We start from the raw sequence: 9,114 nt of genomic DNA, 5'->3' as shown, positions 1-9,114 counted from the left end.
CATTGTCTCTACCTGGGCACTTTTTTCTGCCCAAACTTTACCCAATCTGAAGTATATCTCCCGAACAATACTTGCAACCGAAAGATGTCTAGTCCCTTTTAGCACTGAATTGATACACTCGACAAGATTGGTTGTTATATGACCGTAACATCGACCTTGATCGTCATATACATGTGCTCATCTTTCCCGGGATATTTCACCTGTAAAATTATACACGCCTTCTCCATACTTTCTCAAATTTTCTAGTCTTGGACGGAATCTCGGTTGTAGTAATGCGTAGCCTGAAAAAAATAGTTACTTGTAAGTATAGTAATTTTAAACGAAGACCAAGACCAAAAAACGAAGGATAAAACTGAATAAGTTACCCATGTTGATAATCTCTTTCTTTATTTTCTTATTCTTGAACCTCGTCATAGCATTTAAAGCAACATGACATATGCAATACGTAGGAAATGCATGCGGAGGCGACCACATACTTCTTGATTTGTCAATTGTGGCTAACAACCCATGTGAACGGTATGAGATCATACAAAGCCCATCTTGAGTGACAACATTGGTCCAGAAGGGAGAATTGAATAACTTAATCTTACCTCTAACGAGTATACTGATTACGAAGATTAAAACTTCTTAACCAATACTTCTTTGTCAATGGTTTTATTTAATGTTTATGGTGTTCGTAAGGTTAGTCGTATTTACTCCTTATGTTAATGTATTAAGTTTGTAGTTCTTTTCTCCCTAATGTGTATTTCTGAAAGTCTAATATAATGTATTAAGTTTGTACTTCTTTTAAAAAAAATCTAATAGAACTTGTCACCTAAACGTGACGAGTTTTATGTGTATTTTTTTCTTTCCAACCTTAAATTCACATAATAATCTGGAAAAAAAATTGTTTAATAGAACTCGTCACCTAGAGGTGACGAGTTTGGCAAGAAATATTAAAATATTGAGCGTGAAATATAAAAATTATATCCCATGAAACTCGTCACCTCGACATGACAAGTTCGCCCTGGACTGTAAAAAATGTCGTATATCCCAAATTAATTTTTGAGGTGCCCTTGGGCAAAAAAAAAATCAAAGATCATGGGTTGTTTGGGCAACAAACACTATTAGAAAAATGATGAATTGTTGGATTCGGGTAACTTGATGCTCCATGAGAGGTTTATGCTACTAATATAATAGGTTTGTTGGTTGGCAAATTAGGCAAGTTTGTCTTTGACAACATATATGTATACTTGAAAAGAGAAGATGGGTCGTTTGGGCCACAAACACTATTGGAGAAATGACAAATTGTTGGATTCAGATAACTTATGCTTAATGGGAGCGATAGAAAAACGCTTTGACAAAGTTTTAGCTAGACGCTCGATGGAAATTTGAAGAGCTTAACGCACTCATTATAGATGATCTAGAATCTATTATTCGTACTATACCCTCTTTGACGTTAATTAGACTTTATTTTATAAATTCTTAATATATATATATGTAAGTGATAGAGTGAATTATAAATCATTCAGATGACAAAGCTAATCTATATATCATTCAGACGATAGAATCGATCACATATTATTGATACAACAAAGTTGATCATATATTAAAATTAACATAAGTATATTCAAAGAAATATTATGAGTTTAGGTTTCAAAAAAATAAAACTAATTAAAATATAAATGATATTTTATTAAAAAAAACCCCCAAAAATAATGTATTTTTTAACTATTTTTACACTTACATATTTATAACTCAAAGGGTAAACGACCTAACAATGAAATAACAAATCTAACTGAAAACCAACTAATAATAGAAATGACAACACTATTTGTCGTCTAACATTCACCCCCACTTTCTAACTTTTTAAATTTTTACTTCAAAAAATATGGGTAGTTGGATTTTCAAGTTGCTTGAAGTTGAAGCACTAAATGCAAACATACTAAACTGCTGAATGATAACATCTGTGTGAAAACATCTTTAGTTGACAACAAGTTGGTTAGACAAAATTTCGATCGAACCAAACATTTTTTTCATCGCTTACCATTCTTCAACATTCATTCAGATTTATTTTCTTCACTATTTTTTGTCACTTATTCGAACTTTCGTTTTGTTGGAAGCAATGTGGTCAAGCTACGAGCTTCGGATGCAATTTGAAGCCTCTCTTGAACAAGAAAATAAGTGTTTTGTCTAATTAAGGAAAGCAAGACGGTTAAACACTTAAACCCTGCGCAGATGTTTTCTTCCACGAAAAACTTGGCTATTAAGCTTCAAGTTCCATGTGTACCTTCGAGAAGAAGTAACAGCTGAAAAAGAATATCCAATGAACACCTTAAAATGATGTGTGAACTAAGAATCGAAAATAAGATGCACAACTAGGGGTGTAAATGATTCAAACTTGAACGAATAAGACTATGTTCGTGTTCGTTGTTTATTTTTAAAAGTGTTCGTGTTCGGTTCGTGTTCGGTCATTTAACGTTCGTGAACGTGTTCGTTTAATGTTCGTGAATGCGTTCATTTAATGTACGTTTAGCGTTCATGAACATGTTCGTTTAACATTCGCAAACATATTAAAAAATGTTATCAAACAAATAGAAAAGAACAAATTAAATAGAATCGCCTAATAAAACATATATAACATCCACAATAACAAAATACAATCTTAAAACATCTAGCAAAATTTAAAAACATCCATAAACATTTTCATATTAAAACATCAACCAACATATCACATTTTAAAACATACTTGAAAATAAAATGGAACAACCAAATCAGACATAATAGATTACTGTAACTAATGGGTCAATCCCAGCACAATCAACAGAACGACAAAATCATATAGCATCAGAAAACCCAAGATACATCACTTCAACTAGGAGCAAACACACGAACAACAAGTGACAACAACTCAACAAAATATGATCGTCACATAGTGAACGACACAATCAAAACAACAAAAGAAAGTGGCAGGCACAATCAAAATACCCTCTTAAAACGTCAAATCACCTGCAAAATCTAAGGGATAGAACCAAACATAAATAATTAAAAGATAAAAATATAACAACAACTTGAAAGATATCTAATATTAAATTGTATTGACAAAAAAATCAAATTGGTGCAAGAAAATTAAATACCTTTGAAATTAATCAGAATTATACTTCAAAGTAAAGAAATCTATTTAATTTCTTCTTTGTTCTACATAAAAAATTAAAATTAAACGATCAAATTAAAAAATATTAATTAAAAATTACTTACTTTAGATTTCTTTTTCAACCCATGAAAGTTTAGATACCAATCGAAACCACAAAATAACATTTGCACCGTATCAATTCTTAAAGATGAACAATATGCATCAATCACTTTACCACCAACACTAAAAGTAGATTCCGAGGCAACTGTAGTAATAGGAATAGACAAGATTTCACAAGTTATTTTTGATAAAATTTGAAACTAGAGATTATTAACCTTCCATCACTTAAGGAATCAAAATCACCACAGTTTTTCTTACAAATGAACACTCCTTTTTCCACGTATATATCTAGTTCAGACTTCACATTATCAATTGCGTAAACAGTTCGAATATATCTTGTCCCTTTAAAGTTATTTGACGTTTTACACAACCATCCAAATGTCTTTTAAATTGTGTAGTTGTACCATCCTTGTTCTTTGTAAGTTTAATCTTACAATGATTACACTGTACTTTTTCGGTCCCATTAGGAAGCATAACTATAGTCCATTCTTGTCAAATAGTTGATGTCTTTTTTTCTATTTCTCCTCGTATATGTGCCACAGCATCAATATCATCCAAAGACTGAAGCTCCTCAAGTGTTGGTTTTTCATGAGTAGTACCTCGAGCATTGGAAATTTCACTTCCTTCAGTGACATCCATCGGTGATGAAGAACCAGTACACAAATAATGACCTTGTTTTGAAGTATAAGACATACCTAAAAAATAAATAAAAATTAAATAGTATTAACGGATAACACCTCATATAATAAACATGCTCTATAAAAGCAATAATGTATATTGCTTTAACAAGGCAAAAGAGAATAGTATACCACAAATAAAGATATGAAAATGTCTTTCTCGAACTCTTTTCGGCCTCCCCGAATCCCATTTTTTTGGAGAGACTGTTAGAAAGAGTTGGATCGTATAAGAGGATACATATTACTAATATATGGGGAAAAGGAAAAGAGAACTCTTTATATAACTTCAAAAAATAAAAGTCAATTATTTGTGATGATTGATGAAGTTGAACAATAAAATATATCAAAAGTTGCAAGTATGAATATCAAGAATCCTGAGCACCTCCTGATGCAAAAAAAATCATATTACAAATTATAAATAGTTGGTTTGAGATGATAATCCAATAAACATGTGATGGGGAAACCAAATTTTAGGTTGGAAACTAGATTTTAAGTTTGAATCCAGATTTTAGGTTTGATAATCTCATAAGCTCAACCGAAAGAATCAACGGATTATCAAGCTATCCATACGTTCATACTTTATACATTAAGCACAACGTCTCCTCCCCATGTACTTAGTTATGTGGCTTTTAGATATATGAAATATATAACATAGCTCTCATAAGATAAAAAGGGCACTCCTCTTTGTCCTTTCGAACTCACTTACTCTTTTACTCCTATTAAAGAAAGATCATCTAAAATAAATTTTAACCACGGTTTTAAATAGCGTTTTCGGTCACGTTTTCGGTCGCGTTACGTTTATCGCGGTTGCGGACATAACGGATGCCATCGCGTTCACTGCGGGTGTCGCGGTCGTGAATTTTTTTAAATTTTGCACAACTTATATTAAAACATAATAAAAATAATTATAATTATAATTATAATGAATCATTTTAATAATTTTTAAAATATTTTCTAAGCGAAATTGACATATATATATAATATAGTTTAACAAAGAAAACAAAACAAAAACGTAAACAATGTAAATTATTTGATTTTTTAGGCTTTTTTAAGTAGGATATTTATTTATTTTAAAATATCAGAATATAAGGCCTAAAATAAAATAGTTCAGAATATTAAAATATAGAATTAAAATGACTAAAATATAATAAAATAAAATATAGAGATCAAAATAAAATAATAACAGTAAGTAGATTATAAATAAAATAGTGACCAAAATAAAAGAAAATAAAAATATCACAGCTAATTTTTGAAATAAAAAAATATAAATGAGTGATTAAAATAAAACTAATGAAACTAGAGTATTATATTCAAAATAATTAAAAACATGAGGAAGGGGTGACTATTTCATAAAAAGGTGCATAAATATTAGGGACCTAAGAAGGATTAATCCTAAAACTTCTTAATAAACACTTCAACAAAATATAAGATAAATTATCATGATCAGACCTTATGATTCAGAATAAAATTCATAATAGTCCAAATTCAATGACAAAAATACAAATATGTGGCTAAAGATGAGGGATTTAAAATAAATTAATCCAAAAATAAATTAATATAACCTAAAACAATACCCATGTGGCCCTGTCTGCACTTCATCTCTTCTATTTCTCTCCCTCTCCATCTCACGAACGCAGCTCCCTCTCCATCTCACGAACGCCGCTCACCATGGAGGCTCCAAGCCTCTCGATCGTCGGCCACTGTTATTAACGGTAGATAACGGTAATAACGTCATGTTATCGGCGCTATTCACCGTTACCCGTTAGATTACGAACGCAATCGACCGATTTTGGCGTGAATCCGCTGCCTATCGTGATTTTCCCGGATTTCGGTTTCGGACGGCGGCGCTACCGCGAAATAGCGGACGCTATTGCATTTTCGTCCCGCTATTTTAAACCCTAATTTTAACCGAATAATAATTTTTCATCTAAATAAAAAAGAATAAATCCCTGATTATCAATTAACTTTTCCAATTTTTCATAGGTTATTCACTAGCACAGTATCACTTTTAGATTTTAAGTTTGATTTGAAATATAATAAAACTATTAAAACTTAATTAAGTTTCATTTACATTAAAAAAACACTCAATAATCGATTCTAACACTTGTTCGAACTCATGCCAAAACTAGAACCGTAACTTTCAAAGAGTAATTAATTAAGAGTTTCAGGCGAACTCAAATAACTCGCAAGTACAATCCGTTTACACAGATAAAGATAACGTGAAGGAGAGAAAGTTGCAAAAGCCATAGAGAGCAGGAGAGAATATCCAGAAATAGAGGGATTAGAAATACCTTTTCAATTTTATAAGAAGAAATTGAAGGAGAGAAAGTTGCAGAAGTCATAGAGAGCATCCACCGATGAAGTTATCTGAAATTCAACGAGATTTTACCAAAAGAAAAAGAGAAGTATCAGTAAAATAGAGGAAAATCTTATAAACCAAATCAAAAAAAATTCTTACCTGATTATTACCACATTCGAACAAGAAAATGAACGAAAGCTTAAGATTTGATAGAACAAATGAGAGTTTAGGGTTTGAGGGGGGGGGGGAGAAAGGAAAAGAAAGCATAAAAGAGATAACCGGCTGGAAAATGGTTTTTGTGTTACAATTAAGAGAAAATGATAAAATCATATAATTGGTGCTTAAATTTCTTAGAATTTATTACTTAAACTACATATTTTACCCTGTATTCAATTTAGTATATACCTTCACTAATATTTAAAATATAAAAAAATTAAACAAACTTATAAACGAGTTTGTTCATGAACATATAAACTAGCTTATAAACGAGCTCAAAAATGGGCTTGTTCGTGAACATAAACAAACCGAACGCACATCTATTCTTCTTCATTCATTTATTAAACGAACATAAACAAATGTTATACGAACTATTCACGAACAGTTCACTGAACACTCTGTTCAACACAACCAACAAGAACAAAACAATAAATGCACCAACCTAATTCAGTTGTATCATGCACTCAATAACCAACTTAGATCAAACAATCAACTACTTGTAACTGGCTAACAACAATATAAGAAGCAGCACGTCACTAAAGTATATTGAACCAGCAGATCCATATTAAACGAGAGGTCGAGATTCAAATCCAACAAATACTTTGTAAACATTTCTTCAATAGACTTCTGCTACTAAAATGGTCAATATTGGAACACAGGCCTTATCAACGAAACTCAACACAAAATGCCATTAATGCACTGTAATCAACACTCACCTATAGTACTATAGTGAAAGAATGAACAATCCAACCAGCACAAACTTTAAACATCTCCTCAATAGACTTATGCTACTAAAATGGCCTGGTCAATATTGGAAACGAAGACATGAAATTGAAAACCTAGAAAAAAATGATCCATGAGAGTGGGGACAAATTGAGAGATGTACCAAATCAGTAAATTGAACAAATCATTCCTTAGCAGCAGTGATGACGTCCAAGCAGGGATAGACTAAGGTAATCTAAAATTATCATATATTTTAGATTTTTTATATGTATTTTCTATTGAAAATTTGTTTTCCCTCTAAAATTTTATAAGTTCAAGTTTGTTCCCTTAAATTTTATAAGTTCAAATTCGCCCCCAACATAAAATCTTGCGTCCATCCTTACTTCCAAGCATCGATTGGGGCGATTGACTTTGGAACAGAAAATCAACAGTAGTGACGACTTGTAAGATATGATGGAGTGGAAGCATCTCCAAGGCTGTCGGAGACAAGCTGGAACACCAAAAAGTTTTCAGCCTTTAAGGGAAGAAGAAAGGCAACAAAAATCAGCAGCGATGAACTAGATCTAAACGAGGTAGATCAAAAAATGGAGCGGCAGACTAAACAAGGTCTCATGCAGTAGCAGTAGATGAAGCAATTGCTGGCACCAATAACGGCAACGACAACAACAAAGGAACACGGTAAAGAAAGACAGCGGCAGAAGAAATTTCGTTAACAAATAATACCATGTGAGCAAGCAACCATGAAGGCCGAAAGTGACGAACGTTTGGTGATCGGAGTTGATAAGCGTGGAAGGAAAGGAGGCAATAAAAAATACTATGAGTTTAGGGTTTAAAGAAATAAAACCGATTGAAATATAAATGATATGAAAAGACAATGTCTTTTTACACATTTCTAGAATTACATATTTATAACAAAGGGTAAACCCCAACAATCAAATTACAAACACTATAAATAACATTTTTTTTAAATTCAACCATTTCACATCACTCAATCTCCTTACAATAACGGATGCTTTATTTTATACTTAAATTCTTAATGTACCATAATATACCTTCTTTCACGTATAACTGACATTCAATCTCCCTAACAATCACAGATGCTTTATTTTATACTTAAATTCTTAATGTACCATAATATACCTTAAATTCTTAATGTACAATCACTACAGCAGAATTGATCTATAGCGGCGGTTTTAGCCTTATATCTACATTTTAAAATGCCGCTAAAAAGGCTTCCGATGAAAAAAAGCGTCGATAGAACAACCACCACAACTGTTAGTGGCGTTTATGAAAACAATATGCCATAAAAGGTTAAGATATTTAGCGGCGTTTTGGGAACAAACAAAGCAAAAGTAAGGTCATTTAGCGGTATTTTGGGAACAAACACAACTAAAGGATAGGTCTTTTAGTGGCATTTTGGGAACAAACACCACTAATTGTCATGACAAATAGCGACATTTTTTATAGTAAAACGTCGCAAAAGGTAGGTAATTTAGTGGCGTTTTTAACTGCAAACGCCACAATTGTGTAGCCCATTAGTGGTGTTTTTCATCTTAAAGCACCGCCAATGAAACATGATTTGCATTTTCTACTATTTGTTACCAAAATATAATTATATCATGTAGCATATCCAATAACAACATCCTTGAAATTTAATCGCGACTAGAATTAAGTAAAAATACTTAACATAAATAAATCAAAGTTTACAAACATTCAAGTGAAATGTAATGTACTTCAACATCATTAACTAGAATAAACAATGGCAAGAATACTTTGAGCAATGCAAATTCTAGCCATTGTTATAGTTAGCAAAGTCATCATGTCACCGCCAGGAAAATACACCATAATAGATACTTAGCATCTTGAAAACAATAATAGAGTTTCACAATGAAGTGACATGGTTTATACAAAAGCCGCAATATGAACAATCTTAGTGGTGTTTATGTTGTAGACGTTAAAAATATCGT

At 31.8% G+C, this 9,114-nt stretch overlaps 1 long non-coding RNA gene across 1 annotated transcript; it reads right to left on the bottom strand.

The window, feature by feature from the left end:
• Positions 1–5,426: 5,426 nt before the first annotated feature.
• Positions 5,427–6,454, bottom strand: LOC120212357. The gene is made up of 3 exons (XR_005524695.1): positions 6,368–6,454; positions 6,201–6,276; positions 5,427–5,807 (listed from the first exon to the last, which is right to left on the bottom strand). It is a non-coding gene; the product is annotated as an uncharacterized LOC120212357 (long non-coding RNA).
• Positions 6,455–9,114: the final 2,660 nt, after the last annotated feature.

This window comes from Hibiscus syriacus, unplaced genomic scaffold, assembly GCF_006381635.1.
Source record: "Hibiscus syriacus cultivar Baekdansim isolate YM2019G1 unplaced genomic scaffold, ASM638163v2 tig00110013_pilon, whole genome shotgun sequence".
Taxonomy (NCBI): Eukaryota; Viridiplantae; Streptophyta; class Magnoliopsida; order Malvales; family Malvaceae; genus Hibiscus; species Hibiscus syriacus.
The sequence above is the reverse complement of the archived record's forward strand: the minus strand, read 5'-3'. Positions and strand labels throughout refer to the sequence as shown.